We start from the raw sequence: 23,059 nt of genomic DNA, 5'->3' as shown, positions 1-23,059 counted from the left end.
CTTATGCATGCCATTAGAGTGGTGTACAGTAACCATTAGATGACAGCAGAGAAAGGCCCCTATAGAGAGGATTCAAAGACCACCATGTTTACCGCCATTAGGCTTCGTAACCTCACTTGCTTATAAAATACTGAACAGCCTGAGGGCTAAACATTCAGACTATTCTAGGACGGAGTTTCTCATGTAAGTGATCTAGACACACAAGGACACTTTAATTATGAGCTTTTCTTGGAGATAATCTGTTATTTTGGTCATCTTATATCTTAATAGCGGTTGATTCCTTTCCTTTACAGTGCTTGAGTACTTCCTTATCCCTGCAGGATCTGTTTGTACGTTTTCTTAATGGACTCTGCTCTCAAATGCATTTAACATGCAGTCAGTCGATTGTTTATGTAAAGTTTGGTGTCAGGTTGCACTTTGAGACGCATTGTGGGTCCACCTTGGCCAAAGGGAAAGCATACGCTCTACATTCTCTCCGGTTTAGACGAAAAACGCAGTATAACCCCAATATGGCTTGCTAATTTTGGAGGGAGCATGTCTTCGCTGCCGTAGAAATTAATGCATTGTTTGCCATGCACTCATGCATTAGGTCAATGTCTAAAGTTCAAAGGAGGTCAGTGGGTTCTCTTGGCCATGAGAGAAGAGCATGAAGTGTATTTTTTGAAAATGCACATTTTTAGATATCTAACATGAGTAATCACATATTTGCTGGAATGGAACAGGTAGCTGGTTTCTTTGTAGAGTATAAGACATTTGATCTTTCCTTCTATTGCCATCTATTTTAATAAAAAAAGAGCCATATTTTTTGATGATCATCATGTTCCTCTTTCATGTGCTGTATCTTTCATGTCATCCATCTACAATTTGCTGCTGTCAGCCTTTACAATGCAAAAACAAAAAACTGGCAGACTGTCTCAAATCACACTATTAATCATTGTAAATGTGGCATGATAAAAGCAATTAAAGCCACGCGAAACAACACCCTTGCTAAGACTTTCTTTAAGCTTCGTATATTCTTTTTGTAATCTCTGCCAACTTTGGAAAAAGCCTTACTGAAAGGACATATTGTAAACTACACGATAGACATGAGACCGTAAGACTTTTGTCTGGAGAGAATTATTTCACCTGAAAGGAATTGTGCAGGATGACTGCGGGAATAATAGCCCTGGGCTTTGAGGAAAAATAGAGAATAGGCTTCCCTCTTTACAACTGGAAACTGATGTTGCCTTTCTTTTGTATATTCAAAAGCTCTTTTGCAAAGAATGAAAGGAATGTTGAATTGTTTTTCTGTGTATTTCCGGTGTATTGTTGCTATAGAAACATAACAGCAGTCGTGAGCCAACAAAGATGGATGCATTTCTCCCTACAATTTGAGAGACAGACAGACAGACAGACAGACAGACAGACAGACAGACAGACAGACAGACAGACAGACAGACAGACAGACAGACAGACAGATACATTTTTTTAATGAAAACGCGCTTAGGTAAAGGTTAGATCTGAAAATATATTTTAGCAGAGTAAGCTGCCTGCAGTAATGTTCATAATTCATCCATGAGTCTCGCTCTATAACTGCCATCTCATCTCATTAGGTAAACACAACTAAATGAATGACACTTCTCACATTATGACCTGTCAGAGTTTTGTGTAATGACAGGCAGCCTTGACAAACAGTAAATATCTCATTTCCTCTTTCCTAATTATGTTTGATGAGTGTTTGTACCCGAAAGGTCAAAGCGCCAAAATAGAAGCAAGTCTTAATTATTTGTAATTTATTGGAGGGTCATATAATTGATGTTAGAGATTAGTTTGTTCTCAGTTTAAAAGTGTAAAAGTGATTAGCGTGTGTAAACAGAGGCATTTGTTGAGCTTGTGCATTAAAAAAATTCATTTGTTCTCGAGATAGTCATGCACTAAAGTAGGTTCTTATAAGGGCATTAGACACTTAACAGTATCCAAATCAACAAATAAGAATCGAAGAGGCAGAATAAATGTGAACTTTTTTTTGGCTGTTCATCACATATGTTGCTATCATTATCTTTCATTAAATTTTATGCTATTATTAAATTCTTACTCAAATGCAGTAACTCAATAATTTTTTTCTTCTTTTTCAGTAAAATCATCAGAAACATTAGATTTATGCCTAAAACAATGATTTGAAATGTCAATTGAATAATGCAATTTTGTACATTTGTCTTGTTTTACTGGGGGAAAATTATCACAAAAGCTATTTTTTCAGTTCGAGATGCCTTTTGTTCTTTGCATACTGTACATTTACATAAATTATTTTAAAGCTCTGTAATGTAAATACTTGAGATATTTTGCATAAAGGTACACTCGTTTTTTAAAAATAAATAATGGGTCAATATTTAATTTAAAATTTAAATTTAAATAATATCAAAATTTAAATAATGGGTCAATACATCATCAATCGTTCTTCCAACACTTCATTTAGTCTTATCCTGATTCCTCATGGTAAACTTGTTTATATTTTAGACCTGTCAGGATAGTTTCGCTGGAAATTATGTATGCGTCACTCGCATGTGCGTGGCTCGTCATTATGCGTAGAGAAAAGTTGCTCCGGCTACCTTGACTTGTGTGTGGTGTGGCAGAGGTTATTTATCAGTGATTTTTTTTGTCACAAAATTGTCACAAGGAGCGAAAAATGTTGACATGCAGCACAGACGGTAAATCTCCAATCTCTGGAGAATCACCCATTAAAAAAACAAAACAAAAAACGCTGAACAGAGGAAAGTCTGGAGGGAAAAAGACAACGTGACAGAGATCGTAATAAAGAGAACATCACCGGCTTGGCTTTTCGGAGATGGCCAGAACTGGGATTTGAAATGTTGTAAAAGTGACGAGATTGGCATTAGCTAGCTAGCCTACTCAACAGGTGAGTACGTTTTAAAAAAAAAGATATATTGCGTAGGCTAGGTATCTCTCCAACAGTGTTCATTGTAAAGCATTATCCACTGTGAAGATGTCATACTAATTATTATTAGCTATAATTGTTTTAGCGTTGTGCTGGAATTTATTTTCAAGGAAGTACGTGTCTGTTAATGGGTAACGTTATAGCTACAGTTGCATCTTCAGCTAGTCAGCTTGAGAACATTTCCATCTAAACTGATAGCCTAGTAGTGAATGTTTTAAGTAGTAACCAATAACATATTCATCCGCACAGTCACGCAAAGCCGAAGCACAAGCAAAACAATGAACTTCCGCATAATGCATGCAGTTTTGTTTTTTAACCGCTAGAGGTAGGCTAACAAAAGTTTACCCAACCAATATGGCTAAGTGTAATCGGGTCAACTTTGCTGATGAACTGAAGTGTACCTCCCCCTTGTGTCAGTACCAAAATCTACTGAGACACTTGTGAATGGATAACAATTTTGGTTTATTTTAATCTTCAATTTTTGTTCATTTAGTGAATTTTGAGAAAATATATTATACAATTAGTGTTTATTTCATGTAGGCAATTTTGTTCGCATCTCATTTTCTGTCATTAATGTAATGGAAATAATGCACACTTAGTCACTCTGCCCTACTTTCTAGTGGCAAGTATTCTCCTCAGGTGGGCTTCTCTGTTAAAAGCAAGGCAGCATTCAGACTGTCTCAAAGAAGCGTTCACAGTGTTTTAATGTCTCTGAAAGAGTGGTTTGTCTGACTGAATCGAAAGTGGTGCTGACCACACCTGGACCTGTGCGAATAATGCACGTGACAATAAATCAGATGATGTCAAACGCTCTCCGTTCACGTGTGTGTGTGTGTGTGTGTGTGTGTGTGTTCTGGACTGTGGGAATGGGAGTGTGTGTGTCATGAGCGTGATGGATCAGGGAAGGGAGGTGTCGTTGGGGTCAAAAGAGGGTAATGACCCCACTTTTCCTGCTCGGGCTCTGACCTCCCAGCTAGTGCTGGAAACCTGAACTGGGCATTGTCGTCAAACAGTGAGAGTAAGTGGCCTCTGGAGGCCACCCTGACTGACTGCCACACGTTTGACTTTCACACTGGATATCTGTTCTCTGTGTCAAGTATGGTGCCACTGGTCCAACATGTAATTGATGCTGTGGTGTTAAACGTGGCTTTAGGGTTAAACTTCACACCGTATTGCATGTCAGCTTCACAAACTGCTTGCATTGACCTTTTGATCAAGCACATGCACTGTCCTGAACTATGTCACTTTCTGACTGCAGCAGATCATTTGATCCACATGTCAAATTTATCACACTGATGTATTTTTAATGTCAGTATGTCACATATCAAAGGTTTGTAAACGGCCTATAGGAATTATACATCAGTTAGTTCTGCACTTTACATCTGTACACCAGTAGATTACAATTGCAGTTTGTAGAGATTACAATTCTCCTAAAAAGAGAACAATTGACTTGAGCCAGTCATTAAGAAAGCTGATTTGTTTATTTGAGTTAATCATTGAATCATTCACTCAAAGTATTTGAAACAATTGAGACTGGTTGCGTCTGAAATCGCACACTCTCCTGAGTAGGTACTTATTTCTATTTATTTATTTTTTGTACCAGCTAAAAAAGTATGTTCTATATATGAATGTAATCTGGACGTACCAGCGTCAGTTGTGTTGCTTCACTGCCATGAACAAATCCTCTCCTGTGGTCTCATGGGATAGTAAAGTGTCCATCGTATGCACACTTCAGAATCTCGTCGGAAGTAGTATGTCATCTGGGTACTTTTTCTCTACTCTTTTATGGGAACTGTGAATTTGGACATACTTCTTTCGTCACATTATTTCCCACCTACTATATTGTAGGGAAGTATGCGATTTTTGACGCAGCCAGGTTCATTTAAGAACAAAACAAATGACTGAACAAGTCATCAACTCATTAACTCAAATTATTATTTTAGGAACGACACACCACTATTGTGAGTTGCCCGGAGATGCGACTTTTTTGGAGCTGCTTTAATTAACGGAACAAAAATAGACAAAGATATTGCTAATGCTGTATCTAAAATATAGCCTAAGTTGTTCAATATTAACTTCTTGTTTATTGAACTGTTCTATAAATAATATGAGGTAGTGGAGCTAAATTGTGTCTGAATATCAGTTACTATAACGTCTTGTTTATGGAATTGTCTTATGGACATAATTATACTTAATTCTTAATTATAAAGAAGTAATTGCTCTCCTTGTATGCCATCCTTCTCCATATTGAATTTGTTTGGCATTTGGGAACTAGCTGCTAGTGCTATGACAACGTAAACCAAATAAACGGTCAGCTATTTGCAGAAAACAGTAGCTCAGGTCATGTTGATGGAGATTGAACTATTAGCATACAGTATCGGGTTTGCTGTGGATTGTTAGCGGATCGGATAAACCTTCCCTAATGTCGACCCTCTTGTGTTCATGGATAATTATCTGCAGTTCTCTGAGCTTGATGGATTGATTTGGTTGTTCGGATTTTGTTACACAACCGTTTCTCACCTACTGATTTTCTGAGCACAGGTTGCGAGACTGCCCAGCTGCCCCAGTATAAATCTCCCACAGAAATCTGATCTGGCATTAGCAGGGGCAGCACAAAGCTGTGGGCCTGTGCATGCAGGCATCTTCATAGCTTCTAAACATCTTCATCATGTAATCAATGCTTTCAGCAGGGACTATTTTCTAATATCAAATTTTATATTATAAGATTTGATTAATATAATAGTATAATGTATAGAAAACATATATTTATATTACAGCAGAGGTCATCTCACTAAACATAGCACAGTTTGAAGCATAACAAATGTGCTGTTCAGTTAAATGTCATGATCTTTTTCATGACTTTCTATTTTTCACACGTCCCAATTAATTTTTTTATTAATGCCTCCACTTTTGAATATGAATCTCATCAGCGGTAATCTGCATGAATAAGTGTGTTCTGACATGGGCGCCACAAATTGCCCTGCACTTCACAGCAATTTTTGTGTCAACTGTCATTGTTTCACATGAACGCCGTTGAGAGTACTAATTACCATTATCACCCTTCACGATGTCGGAATTCTCTTGAATTCCATTCCTTTAGTTTCCTTTTTAAAAAAGTGATGTAGGTTACAGGCAGGGTCAGTACTGTCATCAGGATACTTGCTTGATAGCCACCTCGAGTATGTAAATATTATAATGTATAGAAGTCCTTGACACTGTAAGTGGGGCTTTAAAAGTACCTGCCTTCAGTTACTATAGCAAACACATTTCTGTTTTTGTTGAAGACATCTTGAATGGAACATATTGCACCAAATTCTTTCAAGCTTATATGCAGAAATTTGACAGTAGAGGAGAATGTTCACAGTATAAGGTTTCTTAGTATGTGGAATCTGGCCAAGCACAACATAATGCAGAGCATCACGAGGTGAGACGTTAAATATACATGCACTCATGCACCTTTGTTTTTGTTCTTTCCATATATGTGCATGAGTGTGATGGGTACTTCAAAGGGTGATTATAAATTTACTGCTTCATTTCTTCCAACACATTTAGTTAACATTTATGGGCAGTTTTATTTTTGTAGGGCTTTTCACAATACACATTGTTCCAAAGCAACTTTAAAGTTTAAGGCTACCAGTGTCTATGGCAAGAGAAAAACTTTTTAGATGTTAGAGGAGGTGGCACATATAAAAAAAAAATGTCAAGAAGGCAAATATTAGAGACAGTAAATAATATTAAAGGGGCCAAGCACTGTCAAACGCTGACCGGACCGGATGGTTTGGCAGACATTTATACTTAATTCATGTTTATTTTTATTCCTAATGCATTTATTATTTATTTGTATATTATCTTTATTTCTTTTCTTTAAAATAAAAAAATACATGAAATGCATATTTGTATTAAAAATGGTAAAAAATGGTAAATGGACTGTAAATTCACAGACCCAATGGCCACCAAAGCGCTTTACACATTGCCTCACATTCACCCATTCATACACCGACGGTGTATCCTCAAAATCCTCAATATAAGTTTCAGCATCCTGCTAAAACAATCTTTCCAAGAAATGTTTGACATAAAAACCCAAAACTAGATTGATGTTTGACGATATGGTTTTTTTCTTTAGTCTTGAGAAAGAATATAAACGTTTCTGAAGTGCAAGTGCAGTCAGTGGATGGTCGCGGTGGCCAGGTGAAAGTATTTAACAAGGCATACAAAGAAAGCAGAAGCACAAAAATCATGCACATTTATTAATGTATAATGCCATCTAACTAAAACAATAGGAGCAAAACCACAATAAAACATTAATGCAGTATAACTTAATTGCAAATTATTGAACAGATACAGGCAGTGATCAGGGATGTGTCCTTCATTGTCTTCAGTCTTCATTGTCTTCAGTCGTGTATCTGGCATGTATTTATGTCCAAGGCTGATAATATTCAAAATGTACATTATGGTCAGATTCTGCTCAGACAATCCAAGCCAGATAGACACTGCAGCTCAATACATTTCCACAGCCTCCTCTTGTGTAAGAACAGTAGAGCCTGCTGTCATTTCATGCCAGACAGTTTCTTCTTCTTTTTTTCCTGACAGACAGTTGGAAGTGATTGCATTTTGCATCAATGCCTCATTACTCACAGGTGTGTGTGTGTGTGTGTGTGTGTGTGTGTGTGTGTGTGTGTGTGTGTGTGTGTGTGTGTGTGTGTGTGTGTGTGTGTGTGTGTGTGTGTGTGTGTGTGTGTGTGCGTGTGTGTGCACACGCTCTGTCTGTCTGTCCGTCTGTTGGCGGCTCATTAGTGTTCTCGTTGACAGATGCGATAGGGCTTTTAATGTATTCCACCCACTCTGTCACCACCCAAGGTCAACTACTGGGCAGTATAAGATGCTGAGACTTGACAGAAGGCTGTAACAGACATACAGACAAACACACACAAAACCTGCTCTCAGTGTCTGTGTGTGGAGCCCCGGCAGCTTAGTTTCCTTTGAAAAACATCTAAATGACAAGGAATGTTCTTAGCGTTTTAATTGTGCTAAATTGATTTGAATGAATTTAAAATATCTATTTTTCCTATAAATGAATGTTGATACTGATGATCTGCTTAGTCCTGTGGCTTCTTGAACTGCTGATTCTTGTTAGGTCCAGGAGAGCACACTTGCATAAATAAGAAATTGTTGTTTTTTCTTTAAAAAGAATTGTGTTAAAGGCATTGGAGGAGGTGGCAAAGGGCATAATAGTAATTAACATAATTCATTTAAGCATATTTGGTCCAAGGAGGTTTACTGACTGTAAGAACTGCAGTGCAGCATTATTAGAAAATTAAGAACGTCCAGGCATGTTTTTAAAGATAATATTATACAGTACAGGAATAACGATGATAATTATGGCTAAATAAACCCCTTAAGTTTATTTTCAGATAAAACTGCCTGGCTGAACATTATCCTTCCAATTACACAGCTTTATAAGTAAGGAACAATTGACGACGGGCCGTTGAGTTATTAGAAAAATAATGCACACCCGAGGTGGTAATGCGGCCGCGAAGGGAGCATTATTTGTGTTATTTTTCTAATAATTCAAGGGCCCGGACTTGTGTGGGACTAATTTACGCATCCCATCCCAAGCCTCCTTTGGCGATTTAATGTTAATAAAATTCCCAGTTATTAATTTAATTTAATTTCTCAGGATGTGTATTTCTTTTTTGTAACAACAACCACTGTAACTACTTTAGCCGTGCGTTTCCCTGAAATTAATTGCACTCCTTATCCGTCAACCAATCAAAATTCAAGATTTCAACAGCCCTGTGGTATAAAAGGACATACAGTAAATGGACATTGGATCACCCATGTCTCAGCCTACTGAATAATATTTGGTAAAGATATACCTCCAGTTTCAGAGACAAGGCTTAAGGCTAGTCCCAGACTAAAAAGCATGTCTTAAAATATTTTAAAATATGCCAGTGCCATTGTTTTCTCTCAAGATGCATACCAGTAGGGGATGTGTATAAAAGCTATGTCCATAATTGAACTAAGGCCTACCCCTGGCTTGATCTAAGCTATGTCTGTAAAACCATGCCAATGTATTCCATGCATTATACCAAACATTAATCACAATAATTACATTGATTAAAGGGTTGTTTGTGTATACAGTGTGAACTCATTTTCTATTGTGATACCAAAACAGCTACCGATTCCGTGATACAGCCTGTCAATGCATGGGTAGACGACTACTCATGACAGCTTTCCTTTAGCTAAGGTTTGTCCTGGTCATCATTACCTCCCAAAAAAGAAAGGGGGAAAAAAGACATGTTCAAAGTGCATGTGGAATACAGATGTGTTTGTGTGAAACGCTGTCACGATGGGACCCTTGTTATGCCTGTGCAATTTGTAGCCTGAAGCAGAATACGCCACAAAGTCATTGCTGGTTTTCCTGCTGTGTGAAGACACACGGCCTGTGAAGAATGTTGGCTGAAATTAGGTCTGATGCTGAGGGACCGGTCTGAGTGAGATGTTCATTATATTATTTGTCTTTAGATATTATCTTTTGTGTTGTAGCAGTCAAGCAGACAACGCCATTAAAATATGCTCTATAATATCATCACAGATAAAGAGGCTGAGCTAAAGATGCCTATTTCAGTCGGGTACCCTCATTATAGACTGAACTCCTGCTGAAGTTTCAGGCGTTGTGATGTAATTGCATTCTTCCATTTATAGAGGTCTTCATTTGGAGACAAACAGTGTGTACAGTTACTGAACATGCTGAGCATCCCTCTCGTAAAACTCTGAGTAATCTCAATAATACACTAAGCAGCTCAAGACATCGTTGCTAGTTCTAAAGTGACATTTTAGAATTAATAATGGAGGCTTGTGCACATCTGTTTAACTTTCAACAGCAGCATTGAATCCATGGAGGAAGAAAGTAGTTCTGCACACAAGAGTGTTTTTTGGTTTCTATCTCTGTGGTTATTTCTTATTTATTTGCATACTTGTGCTGTCGATATCAAACTTGCAGTCATGGCTCTATATCTATCGTTCTCCTGCTTGTATCCATCCATCCATTTGTTCTTTCAATTTCTAATTCAGAATTTCCATCCATCGTTCTTTCAATTTCATTTTCAGAACATCCATCCATCCATCCATCCATCCATCCATCCATCCATCCATCCATCCATCCATCCATCCATCCATCCATCCATCCATCCATCCATCCATCCATCCATCCATCCATCCATCCATCCATCCATCCATCCATCCATCCATCCATCCATCGTTGAATTCTCTTCTGAAATTCTAGAGGATATGCTTTATCAGGGTTTTTTCTCTCATGAGAAAAATCTGAGACTCAACTTCAATAAGACCCAATCTTCTTGTCTAGGAGAAACAATTTGATATAATAATTTTTTATTTATTTTTAGAATTTGTTCGTCACACTTTTTGTGACATTTAATTTTTTCCAAGTTTGCAGTGTATGCATGCATCAGCAAAGGAGAATTGTTTTCCAGTTGATGCTTAAAGAGGCTGAATGATTGGTGGTACCGTTCTCATTTCATATATCCACAACTTTTACTGGCTGAATTGCTTTCTTATTAAAGAGTCAATTATCTGCTGTAGTGAGTCTGGCAGAGGGAGAGATATCAGAATGGAATGGAGCTGAATCTTAATCAAACTGTTCAAATATTAGCCGTGTCTCCATCACCCCCAATACAGTCTACCCAGCTGACAGTCTTTCTGTCACTCTCCCTACACACCTGACCTTACACCCCCCTACTGCACATTGTGTGTTCTTATGCAACTCATTTATGGTGGATTGTTATAGCTTCATTGTCATTGAAAATATGATACTATCAGAAACATTCAAAAACAGTAATGCTGAATTAATTTAGTCATAGAGCTAAATGTATGTAGACTTGACTTTCCAGGAAATCAGTCTTCAAACGGGGCTGAATGGTTTCCCATAACTGAATGCAGTTTAGTCCAGAATTAAAATAGAATTTATTCGACAAGTTTATACTTGGGAGAAATTCAAAAGTGTATTGCTCCAAAGGTAACAATGAGTAATGCACAAATAAACATACAGGGTGTACTTTGTGGTTTTTATAGAGAAGAGAGGGGATACTATTGCTTGTCTTCAAGATTCAATGTCAGTGTTGCTCCTCTCTATAAATCTTTTTTGGTGAAATATTACATGCAAACATTTCAGAGAAACCGTTTTATTTAGATCTGTCTCTAGGTTTAAAGGCATGTTACATTTTCAGTGAATAATGACTTGTGTTTTGGTCTGTTCATTACACAGCTATGGTTTCAGAAGATATAGGCCTAGGTTTGTATTGTTGTATAGTTTAATTTTATGATGCTTTTATGGTGCTTTGAATTCAGCCTCATGCCTTTAAAAATGAGGATTTGGGACATGAGGACAAGCCTAGAGGCCAAATATTAAAGTAGTAAATGTCTGATCTTGACTCTAGCTCTACCTTTCGCCACATCTTATGTTTTTGTGGGAGAATTCAGATGTTTCTGTGGGCAGGGACTTCTCTGAAGGGCATGCCAGAGTAATGTGTGTTGCTGTGTGAGGTGGATGCTGGCTAGCACTGACAAATATTCACAGTGGGGGTTCGCAAAGTCAGTCGTAACAGCTTGCAGCCATTGCGAGGTGCACAATGGCTATTGTATTGAAAAAAGTTGTCTGTTGTCTGTCAAACTCTGTGATTCGGTCCAGATCATGTTCCTTTGGCTTGTGGCTACCAATGTGTTCACAGATTCCACAGCTTCTTTTGATTTAATAAGTCACGAACATGAAAACATCTCAAATTACAGTCTGGTTCAAGACTTTTAGGACCATAAACTCAGTCTCGGGCCATTTAAGATATCTAAGACAAGGATGTAAGGATCCAAATTTGGTAATTTTGTTTGAAAGAAATTGATACTTTTATTCAGCAAGTAGCTTATGCATTAAATTGATCAAAAATGTCAGTTTTGTTAAATACATTTGTAATGTTACAAAATATTTTTTATTAAAAAAAAGTTTTTCTTGAAACTTACTGTAAAAAAAAAACACTTTCCACAATTTAAGCAGTACAACCATATTAATAAGAAATGTTTCTTGAGCACCAAAACAGCATATTAGAATGATTTATTTAAGATCATGTCACACTGAAGAATGAATGGCTGTTGATTTGTTTTTTTATTATATTAAAATAGAAAACAATTATTTTAAATGTAATGATAATGCACAATACTAAAATATTATTAATATTGTTTTTACTGTTTTACTGTATTTTGGTGAAATAAATGCAATCTGAACAGAAGACCTTTCTTTCAAAAATCATAAAAAAACCTTTTGAATGGTAGAGTAATAATATTTTTTTTATTTGCTGATACAGATTCTCCTTTACACCATATAAACATTTGCTGTTAAATGTACAATTCATATTCATGTTTTTATTATTCTGTAAATATGTTGCAGTTCTGTAATTTTGTTTCTAGTCTATATCCGTGAGTACTGAAAGCTTTGTTAGTAAGCCAAATTTCAGTCAGCCAATCTGGATATTGGGGGGGTGACATGTCTAAAAAAATCTGTCCGTATATTCAGAATAAAATCAGGAGATTTGGCCTAAGAAAATTATGGTCATGCATTTGCAAATTATTTACAACACATCTGCACAAAACACAAGCTAAGCCAATTCAAGCCAAGACTGGGATTGATTCTCTTAGTTTTAAAGAAGAATGGTAAAGTAAACGTGACAGAGAAAACATCTGGCTTCTCTTTTCGTTCTCTTCTCAGTCCCTTGTGAATTTGTCTATCAGTGTTGCAAAATAGTACAACCTTCCAAAAGTATCCACTATCACCTCTGCCCTGTCATATTAAAGAAAATTGTGAGGTAAAATGTAAGAATACGTTCCCCATGGAGTGTCATTCAAGCACTTGGCCTTCCTTCCTCCCTGATGTGCTCTTTGGCTCTCCAGCTGTGGTGACTCTTTACAGTTTGGCTACTTTGTTCTGCTGTAAAAAAAAAAAAAAAACTGGAGCTTAAGGAAGTCACAAGTTTGTGCATTGTTTGCACAGCATGCTAGAGGGCAGCTGTGAGGCTGTTATTAGCCATTGTTGTTGCCCTGCAGGGTACAAAGGTTTTTATTTTTGCATATACACCAATGATATGTGTATCCCAGAGAGTACTTTAGCAGGTCTTTGTTACCTGTAAGTCCTTAATTACTTAACTTTTATTCAATAAATTTGTTATTAATTCCTTACTCTTTTTATTGATGCACAATATATCGGTACTAATGGTTTTCAGACTATATTATTAAAATATTTTAAATATTATTTAAATAATTGTTTAATATATTAGATATTTTCAGATGATACTGTATATTTATTTGTGCTTTCCTCCCTGTGTTTACATTTATAATTATCTTATAATTACATTTATAATTAGCTTGGAAGTTCCCGCAAATCCATAATATGGGCTGCGTCTGAAAAAAGCATTTGGAGGCTGCATTCCAAGGAAGGAAGAAATCAAGGCACGTCCAAATCCAATGTTAGCTTCACTTCCTGTCTCCTGAGATACCTTCATCTGATCGATTTTTGAAGGCAGCATATATGTATCCTTCGCTGTCTTTGATATCCTACAATCATGTGCTTTCCATTCTGTGACAGTTGAGCTAGAAAAGAAAGATGGCGTCTGAAAGTTGTGGTTGGTGGTGGTCAGTTTGTGTGTAAATGTACGTTTTGGTCAATGTTTCCATTTCTGATGTCATTCTGGGGTAGGTGAATAAATCAGATGGACATTTTGACTGATTAAACATGAAGAAAATTAACACACCATTGTGACAGTATTATGGTTTATCTGCGTGGAGCTGGTGATGGATGGTGATGACATTGAGGAGTCAATGGAATGGTGGACCATGGTGGAGCTGAAGGTGGGAGGAGGCAGGGTGGAGATCTGAGTGACAGGTTAGGCAGAATACAGGGTCCGGACAACGGAGGCGGAACCGTGGTGAAGGTAGGAACCGGCGTAGTAGAGGATGACGGACCAGGGCGACTCTGAAGCGCTGGAAGCCTGGAGCCCAGCCACTGACTCACGGGACTGAGGCATTGGCGGGGATCCGATGCGTTGAGAGGGGGCGACGGAGAAGGGAGGAGTCCGATGATGACGTAGGAGTCCAGGGTGTAGGCGTTGACCGCTGAAGGCCAACCTGGAGTCCCAATGGAACCCAATGGACGAGGGAGTGAGGCAAGGTGCAGGTGACAGGTTGACGGGCTGAGGTGGAGACGTGGGCCCAGAGACCCGATGCGTAGCTGGGGACTCTACTTTACGACGCACTGATGTTGGAGAGGCCCGAGGCAAGTCAGGTGAGCCGCACGGAGCTAGCGGCGGTGGCAGAGCCGAGGAGCTTCATGACACTAGTGATGACACTAGTGGTGCCGACGGATCCAAGGGACTGGCCGAAACCAGTGATGGAGATGGGCTCAGGATGTTGGAGTAGGAAGAGGGCAGAAGAAGGTCTCCGGACAGAACCGATGAAGAGACGAGGGTGGGGACTAAGGGAATAAGATCCACCGACCACAGGTCTATTAGGTCAATGTCCGCTCTTAGCTCTGCGATGGACTGATCCGCCTGCCCAAGCTCCGGCGCTTCGATCTTCTCCGTGGATGCCTCAGGCTCTCGAGTGGTGAGAGAGAGTTCACCATTCTGGAGCATCATGGCTAGATACCCCAGCCACCGTCGGTTCTCCGGGCGAAGAAGGAGGTGCAGTGCGGGTGAGTCCATCTTCTTGTAATTAAATACTCGTTTAAAGGTTCAGTTATTCTGTCACAAACTTGTCGTGGAAGGAAGATGAATGATGCAGGATTCCAAAGAACATTAAAGTTTACTGGTGAGTAACTCATATAGCGTGACCACATTCAATAACTAACAAAGGATGAACAGAACGGGGAGTATAAATACAGTGAGGAGGGAGCTAAACAGGCACAGGTAGAGGAAGGTAAACTAATAGGTAGACACAGCCCTATACTGTACATTATAATGTACTGTGATGTACCATTTCAAATTATTGATTACATTTTTTATTGTACTATTTTTTTATTTTTTTAGACGGTAGAATAGTATAGAATATCAGTATCGGCAGTATTGGGGGCAGTCGTTAATGGTCAGAGAGTAACCGAAAGTTGTGCGTTCGATTCACAATACTGGCAGGAAATGACTGAAGTGCCCTTAAGCAAGGGACCTAACCCCCAATCACTCCCCGGGCGCCACAGCAAAAATGGCTGCCCACTGCTCCGGGTGTGTGTGTCCACGGTTTGCAGTGTGTTCTCTACTCACTACTCCTAATGTGTGTGCACTAACTTGGCTGGGTTAAATGCAGAGGACTGAATACAGAAGATTAGTTAGGAACTTAAAATTAGTCCAAATGAGGTGCTTAGATAAAAAAATTCCTAGTATAGAAAATTAATTTCTATAGTAAAGCATTGATTTTATCTCGCTTCTTTGATGACTTTGGTGAACTGTTCCTTTAAGTGTGGCGTAGTATGTATTCTCAAGGCTCTCGTTTTCTTTATCCACTAATGACAGAACAGTGGGTTATTGTCTGTTTTTCCCTCCCTTAGCCATGAAGTGTCAACAAACTACTTCCAAGCAGCCATTAAAAGGCATTGGTGCCTTTATAAATAATTCAACCACTTGACTGGATGCTAAATGAATGGAGATGATACGGACAGAAGGTTTTGGTTTCCAGGGAGTCCTTGAGGAGGAGGGAGTTTTTGGAGGGGTAAAATCACCTACTCAAAACAACACCCAACACAACACAGACAAAGCGAGAGGTTTAACTCCAGCCGAGCTGATCTTCCCTCCTCTTTCTCTTCCTCTTCCTCTTCCTCAGACTTGGTGAGAAATTGCAGAGGTTTTCCTGCTCTTTTCTCTTCTGAAACAAAAAGTGGCATTTCTGTGAATCAAAGCCACCCCTCAGGAGTCTGTCTTAGGTCCACCCCGGAATGCCACCATGGAGTTTGAGGGCTTGCCGGGGCCCAGAGTGGACAGTTGGTGGAACAGTTCCAGGTTTTGTTCTCATTTGTCAATAGCCTTGGTCTGAAGTTCTGTTCAGTAGGGAAATGAAGAGAAATGACTTGTTGCCAACCGGAAAAGGTATTGTCAACAAGACAGAGAATAGATGGATGAATTAAGGGACAAGGGAGGCTTGTAGCATCTACTGAAATAATCCATCATGATATTTTTAGACATAGATGGATTTTAGTGAATAAATGAAGCAGATACAGAACAATCATTTCAGTTCATTGGTTGCTAATCAAGAGAAGATGACTCCTTTCAAGTGTGTGAGAATGTTACCCCCATGGTTTTGATCAATGTGATGGGAAAATGGCCAAGCATTAAGAGAGAATGTGTTTTGTGGTATGATAAGTTGCCCTAAAAAAACAGCTTAAAGACTATACATTTCAGATGCCTGCATAAATGCTAACTATAGTATCCACTAAACATCTGCTGTATACTCCTGGGTCAGAATTATCAGAGGAACTTAGATGATAAATAACATCATTAACCTTTTCATTTTGGGAATGTTTTCCCTTGTTTAGCAACCACTGAATAAGGTTGTTGTTGCAGTGTTGCCGTAGGGTGATAAATGGATGTGAACATCCTCTTGAGGAACTTGTCCTATTGTGATGTTAAACTAGTGGAGAGTGATGTTTCATACATCCAATTAACTTTTAGACCATATCCGAGAATCTGACTCGGATATTCATTATTTTATTTTGTTTATGCTGATGGATCTGGGTTTTATGTTTAGACTAGGGTTGTGGGCCATTCAATTTTAAATAGAGAATGCATTTTAAATTCCAAATCAATTAATCAATTAATATGAATTGAAGTAACCAACAGGATGCAGTATTGCAGTTTGAATCGAAATGTAAGGAAGTACAATTCAAATAAATTAAAATTACTGTATAGATGTTGTTTTTGATTATTTTTATTTTTTTCATCTTTAGACAAAACAATGAGACTGACATAAGAGTTATAAGACATACTGTATTATAAGAGTATAAGAGACAATATATTTTGCTTTCAGTTAAAACAGCTCAAACATACATCCTATCTGGGACTAGGCTTAAGCCTGATCTGTGAAACCGTGGGTTAATTTCCCACAATTTCTTTGAATTGCAACTTGACATGGGGATAGGAATGATCGACAACCTTATCAGTCTGGCAAACTCTGGCTCTTGAATATTAATAATGTGACATAGCACCAGAAGTCTGATTAGCTGAAAAGTAGGTAAATATGTCCCATATTATGATTACTTATAGGCTACTGGTTGTGCGTTAATTTGTTTGATTGGCTGTCGGTTGGCAAAGGCTTCTGCTTGGTGTAAAAGCTGCCACTTTACGTCACCAACAAACATGTATTCTTAGCTTTGCAGCTAAGCAAAATTAAGCCTTTAAAATATATTGATAGTTGTAAATATTTCTATGGTTGCTACTCCCTTAGACTTTGAGTACTTTGGAACTTGTACAAAAAAGAAAGAACAAATCATTGCTGTCTGAGAAGTTCCACCGAAAGTAAAATATGTCTTCCAACCCTGTTTACAAGCAACAGAAAAACAGCTTGGAAAATAAGAAGTGAATTTGTCTGCCCTCTCTTGTCAGTAAACCTGGTAAACCGAGAGCCTTTACATAAATATTGCCCCTCCTGGACTAATGAAAGCCTGAAGCAAATGGATACATGGTTGAATGGGCCATAGTGAGGTTGTCTCAAGAGTGTGTGTGCAACACCCAGCTGTTGTTATTTCTGTATCATTTCAATTGCAGCAGCTGTCAGGGGAACTTATGGCTGTTAAAATCTAAATGAGCACAGGAGCCAAGAGCTCTCCTCCTGACTGACGGGTCACAGACCTGGGAGAGGAAGAGAAAGAAGAGTGCGCTGGGGGGGACACTTTGTATGGATTTAAAGAATAGAGAAAAGGGATGTGTATGCATGGTGATGACTTGGGTCAAATTAACTGCGTGTCTACAAATAATTTCAGCTAAAAATTTCTCTAGCATGATAACAATGGTTTTACCCTTGGTAAGTGCTTTTGAAAAAAAAAAGGGGGGAAAGATTATATTTCTTGGAAATCAATCTTTACTTCCTTTTTAAAATCTCAAAAAACATATATTTCACATGCTATTATCTCCTATAAGCTAACACTGTGTCTTCATTTTGTTCTGTTGCTAAACTGTCTGAAGGGTTTTTGGCACAATTGTGTTCTGGATCATTTATGGTTGCGAATCAAAAGAGACCATTATATGTGTTATGTTTATAATATTCTGGACCCTTGCACTTCATTTTCTTTATAACTTTTGGGCACTAATGTTGCATAAAGCCAAAACACCTTCATTATTTAACACGCCTTTATTATTTAATTAATCAAAATAGCAACCAGCTAAAAAGCATTGATGCTCTACTGGAGCAACACCTCGTTTATCTGTTTGCTTGGTCTGTTCATCATGGGGAAAGTTGGTCACCTGGGTGAGTGCCAGGTGGGGGCCATCGATTTTTCCATCATTTTCTCCTCTCCTTCTGCCTCAGTTGGCAGGCTTCAATCTGAACCCTGCATTAGTTTCATCTTCTCCATTCTATGTGTAATCGATTGCTCCACAGCTTTGTGATGATAAATTCATGGCATGCTGCAGGACTTACTTTCTCTAACTCACTACTCGACAGTGGAGGTTGTTGCTGTTACAAAGAAGAAAAAATTGATTCTTGTGGGTCTCCTTGGATTCTGTAAACTTTAAATAATTGATGTGGGTTTTCATGTTTGAATGAACATATCGCTGATGAAAGTGAGGAAGGATATTGTACAGCACTTGATGTGTTCATAAAAACCCAACCTTAATGCAAGCATCATATGTAGTTTACATTCTTGCCCCTCTGTATAGCCAAATAGTTTATTAGTTTATTAGTATACATAGTTTACTGTATACTTTATTTTTTGCACATATTGTATTTTAATAGATTAAAATTTAGATATATTTAAAATCTCTGAGTATCCGACTCAAATAACTTGATTTTAGTAGGTTGTCACACTTACCACCTTTTTTTCCTGAAATTGCACCCTCTTTTATCTGAGCCTCTGAGGTCATCATCACAGTGTCATTTTAGTTGTATTTATATACTATTATATTATTTATTAATATTTTGAATCGGCTTTTAATTATATTCTTTTTTGTAAATGTTAATGTTAGTTTAAATTTTAGTAATTGTATGTGCTTTTGTAGTTTATTAGATTTATTGTTCAGATCTATTAAAACAATATTTCAGTTTTAGCCATTTTAGCACTTCAATTTAAGCTTATTTTATTTCTGCTAGTTGCCAAGGCACTATTTCTAGTTTTCATTGAAGTTTAATTTTATTTCAGCTTTTATTTTATTTCAGCTTTTATTAATTAATTATCGAAGACGTTTTTTGTTTCAAAAATGCATCATCGAAAGTCGACAGACAAAATAAAGGTCTTTCACTTTTCTCTTCGTGTCTTGTCACGTGTTGCATAGCTTCCTTTTCACAGCAAATTAATATGAAAGAACGTAATCTGTGAATGTGCTTGATTGTGATTTGTCCCATTGGTGCTTGTTTTTGAATCAACAGACTATTTAAAAAAAAATTCCCCAATTATTAGTCTTTAAGGTATAGAAGAATCCCAGAAAATCACTTTGCTAGAGTCCACATGGATAACATAAGCATTAGCTAATGGGCTTTGTGGGAGCAAAAAGTTTGGTTTAGATCTGAGCAGGACACCTTCACAAGTTCAGTTTTACTGTAGCTCAATTTGAACTATACACAAACATGCTCAATGGCTTCAAACATGTGGTCAGGGAGTTGGCAGGACTAATAACTCACTCACTGGTTGTCAATCCATCTGAACCTCATTCTTTCTGTCTGTCCAGGAAAATGGGCAACAGGTTCGTCTCATTATCACTGCAATGTCAGGTTGTCGGTTAGAGCAGTGATTTTTGTTTGCATAATGGTGGATGGAGGCCTCCTTCAAGGGGGAAGAAAGTGGTGAATATGTTCCTATTAGGTCCATGGATAGGAGGGGCCCTGGGTGTTAAGATCCTCACCGGGGTCAGCGGTCCTTTGGACAAGGATAGAGTGTCCACACAGCATGCCAGAGTTTATTTAGTACCAGGCAACAAGTTGTGATGAAACCTGAGCCTCTTGCAGATGGTGAGCCGACTTCCCTATCCCTTTTCAAAGCTGATCTGTCAGATAAGGACTGACTCTAGCATCCTAGTACAGTTACAGGATGTGTTCCACAATACCTAAAAGAACTTCCTCAATGGAACCTGAGCCCTTAGCTGCTAAATGAGGACTGCACGACTGCACGCCATTTCTGCTTAAAATCAATGGCTTCAGATTGATGGAGGACACTGGCTATAGTGTCTTTTTATTGACCGTCATTTAGGTTTAGAGACCCACACTTTTAACAAACCCGACTTTTTAAAGGTGCTTTCTACTTCCACTTCCATTTCCCACAGTATTCGGTTCCTTTTCTTTTCCTACAGTTTCAAACAGGGACTCTTCTCTTTTCTCCTCCACTCTTGTACCCCTCGACCCAGCCTATATGCTGAAGATCAAGTTTCTCCGGCCCTGGAGCTAAGTCCAACTGACGACAGACCCGTTGGCAATCTTGTTTGATGCTGAAAGCGGACCCCAGTGCCGCTCTATGAGCTCTGCATAGCAGGAATGTGCAGGAGAAAGGGATGAGCATGTTGTGGTGTCTCTCTGATGCCCTTCTTGAGTAACTTGAGAAGGCGTGTGTGTTTGAAATGTCTAGAGGGCTGCCATCTCTTTCTATTACGCTCCTTTTTTCTATCTGTCTCAAAGAGGTCTCCAATACCTGAAATAAGCTATTCATTAGCATTCCCATTCATCTCAATGGCAGTTTCTTGGATGAAATCTGTAGTCTTTGCTTAAGGGACCGCATAACTTTTTGAATCAGTCACCTGAGCTGTATAAAATATGTGCCGAATCATTCTGGAACCATATGAAAATTACGTCATGATATTGCTCATTGTCTGATAGTGACTATTTTAAGCTGTTGTAATAAATGTAGCCTATACATTTAAGCTATATACAGTATATTTAATTTTATCAGAATGCACAGCTTAATGGCTGCAATGGAGAAAGATGCTTTTAAAACTATAGTGTAGTTTTGGTATCTACTTGCAGGGGTTAACAGATCTGTGCTAAGCTAACCTGCTGACAAACTTTTGAACCTTTCCCCCCCTCATCAGTATACTAAGTTTTGAGTTGTGCTGCTAATTTAGATGACTGTCTGAGATTATAATTTTTTTTGGTCTCATTAGTTATCATAGCTCTTGATGAGAGCAAGAGAGATCCACTTGACTTTTAATCTTTTGTGGCGATAGCATCTCAGTACTGATACTTCTTGTTATATGTACAGCCCGCATTTAAGTGGAGAAATCTTTCCTCATTTGGATGATGAAGAGGAAACCTGCTCTCCGATGGTTTGCAGACCGTGTTTACGAAGCATTTCAAAGAGACAGTTGAGAGCTAGCGCACTTAAGGGAAAATCACAAAACCCAGAGCATATCAATCTCCGTTTGTTTTTAGACTTATCCTTGGCGCTAAATTCACTAGCCGAGAGAAAAAAAGTTTATTTTCCTTGCAGTAACTAACTAGAGCTTGCAGTCAGCATTGATATAATGTGACATTTCTTCATTCCACAACATTTTGAGTGTTTATGCAAATAACTTGACATCTTTGATTGGTTCGCTGAGGGTTAAAGTTAATGTACAGAACTTTATTGTAAAGTAATATCAACTTTCATTTTATTTGCAGGTTTAAATTCTATTATGAATTACAAACTTTGGACCAACACGGAAGGGTAAATTGTATAAAACAATTGCCACATAAACCATTTGGCCAGATTTTCCAGTCAAAGATCTCCCAAAGTACAACTAGATGTAGAGAACTCCATGAGCACAGATAGCATGATGTTATCGAATCTGTGTGAGTGAGTCAATCACGCTTGGGCGAGATGGGAGGATAACCTACTGTATAGCGTGCCTCTTTTCCAACTTCTCTCTTCGCAGCAATATCAGCCTGATGTAATCAAAACATAGTTATCCTCTGCTGCCTGTTGACTGCTTTGAAAAAGCAACAATAACAGACATCTACTCACGCAATGCAGGGCAGCACACACAAACCGGGAGAGATATCGTTCCCTTCTGGTAATTCCACCGTCTTGTTTTCATTTTAGGGTGAATCATGTGTCCTGCACACGTTGATGTTTGTATTTCCCTTGTGTGTGTATAATAAATAGAGCAAATATATCCTCTACAATTTAATGTGCTGCAGATTTTTGATTTAAGTTTTGAATTTCGACTTATCCAAGTTTGATTGAATCACCCTGAATCATCACCCAGTGGGTTTTTTATGTGTTTTTGGCAGTGTCAGCGTAAACATAACTACTGCAGATGTTATGTTATGCTATACTGTACATGGCATTGCTATTGAGTCTATGCGTGCCATCAAAAAATGCTAAGTCAAATACCCCCATCACTCTTGAGGAACAAAGGCGTTCCTGGCCGATTATCTCTATGGCGTGCAGCAGTATTGAGAGTGGCTCTTAGACATTGAGACCATCCCTTCGCTTTGTTTTAGACAAAGTGTCTGCATTTGTTTAAGTCTGAGAGATTAGGGAGATGGCTGAAGATGATGCAGGGGAAAGCATGCGTTAACACATCGATAAAATATACCACAAATGCAAGCCATGTTTAACATTTCAATTCATAATCTGTTTTCACTGGGATTCATATTTGGACTTTGTGTTAGCCAGTCCACACCAGACTTGGTAAACCACTTGTTATGGACCTTGCTTTGTGCACAAGGACATTGTTATGCTGGAACAAAACTGTTGCCACCAAGTTGGAAGCACACAATTGTCTAGAATAGTATTGTATGAGGGTGCATTAAGATTGGTCTTCTCTTCTCTAAAGGGCCAAGCCAAACCTATTCATTTGTAGTGGATGTCTATACTTTTGTCATATTGGTATGGTGTTATTATTTTGGAGTTAATCTTCATAAAAAACTGTAATCTTGAGATTGTATATTTTACATAGAGGG

The 23,059-nt window shown here is 38.3% G+C and overlaps 1 protein-coding gene across 1 annotated transcript in view; it reads left to right on the top strand.

The window, feature by feature from the left end:
- The first annotated feature begins 2,518 nt into the window (after window positions 1-2,518).
- Window positions 2,519-23,059, top strand: part of sema3fa (sema domain, immunoglobulin domain (Ig), short basic domain, secreted, (semaphorin) 3Fa) — a 94,856-nt gene continuing 74,315 nt past the window's right edge. Inside the window, exon 1 of the mRNA XM_079629663.1 lies at window positions 2,519-2,896. The gene's annotated coding sequence lies outside the window, so the exon portion shown is untranslated. The remainder of the gene's footprint in view (window positions 2,897-23,059) is intronic.

The sequence above is a fragment of the Phoxinus phoxinus genome, assembly GCF_949152265.1.
Source record: "Phoxinus phoxinus genome assembly, chromosome: 11".
Taxonomy (NCBI): Eukaryota; Metazoa; Chordata; class Actinopteri; order Cypriniformes; family Leuciscidae; genus Phoxinus; species Phoxinus phoxinus.
The sequence above is the reverse complement of the archived record's forward strand: the minus strand, read 5'-3'. Positions and strand labels throughout refer to the sequence as shown.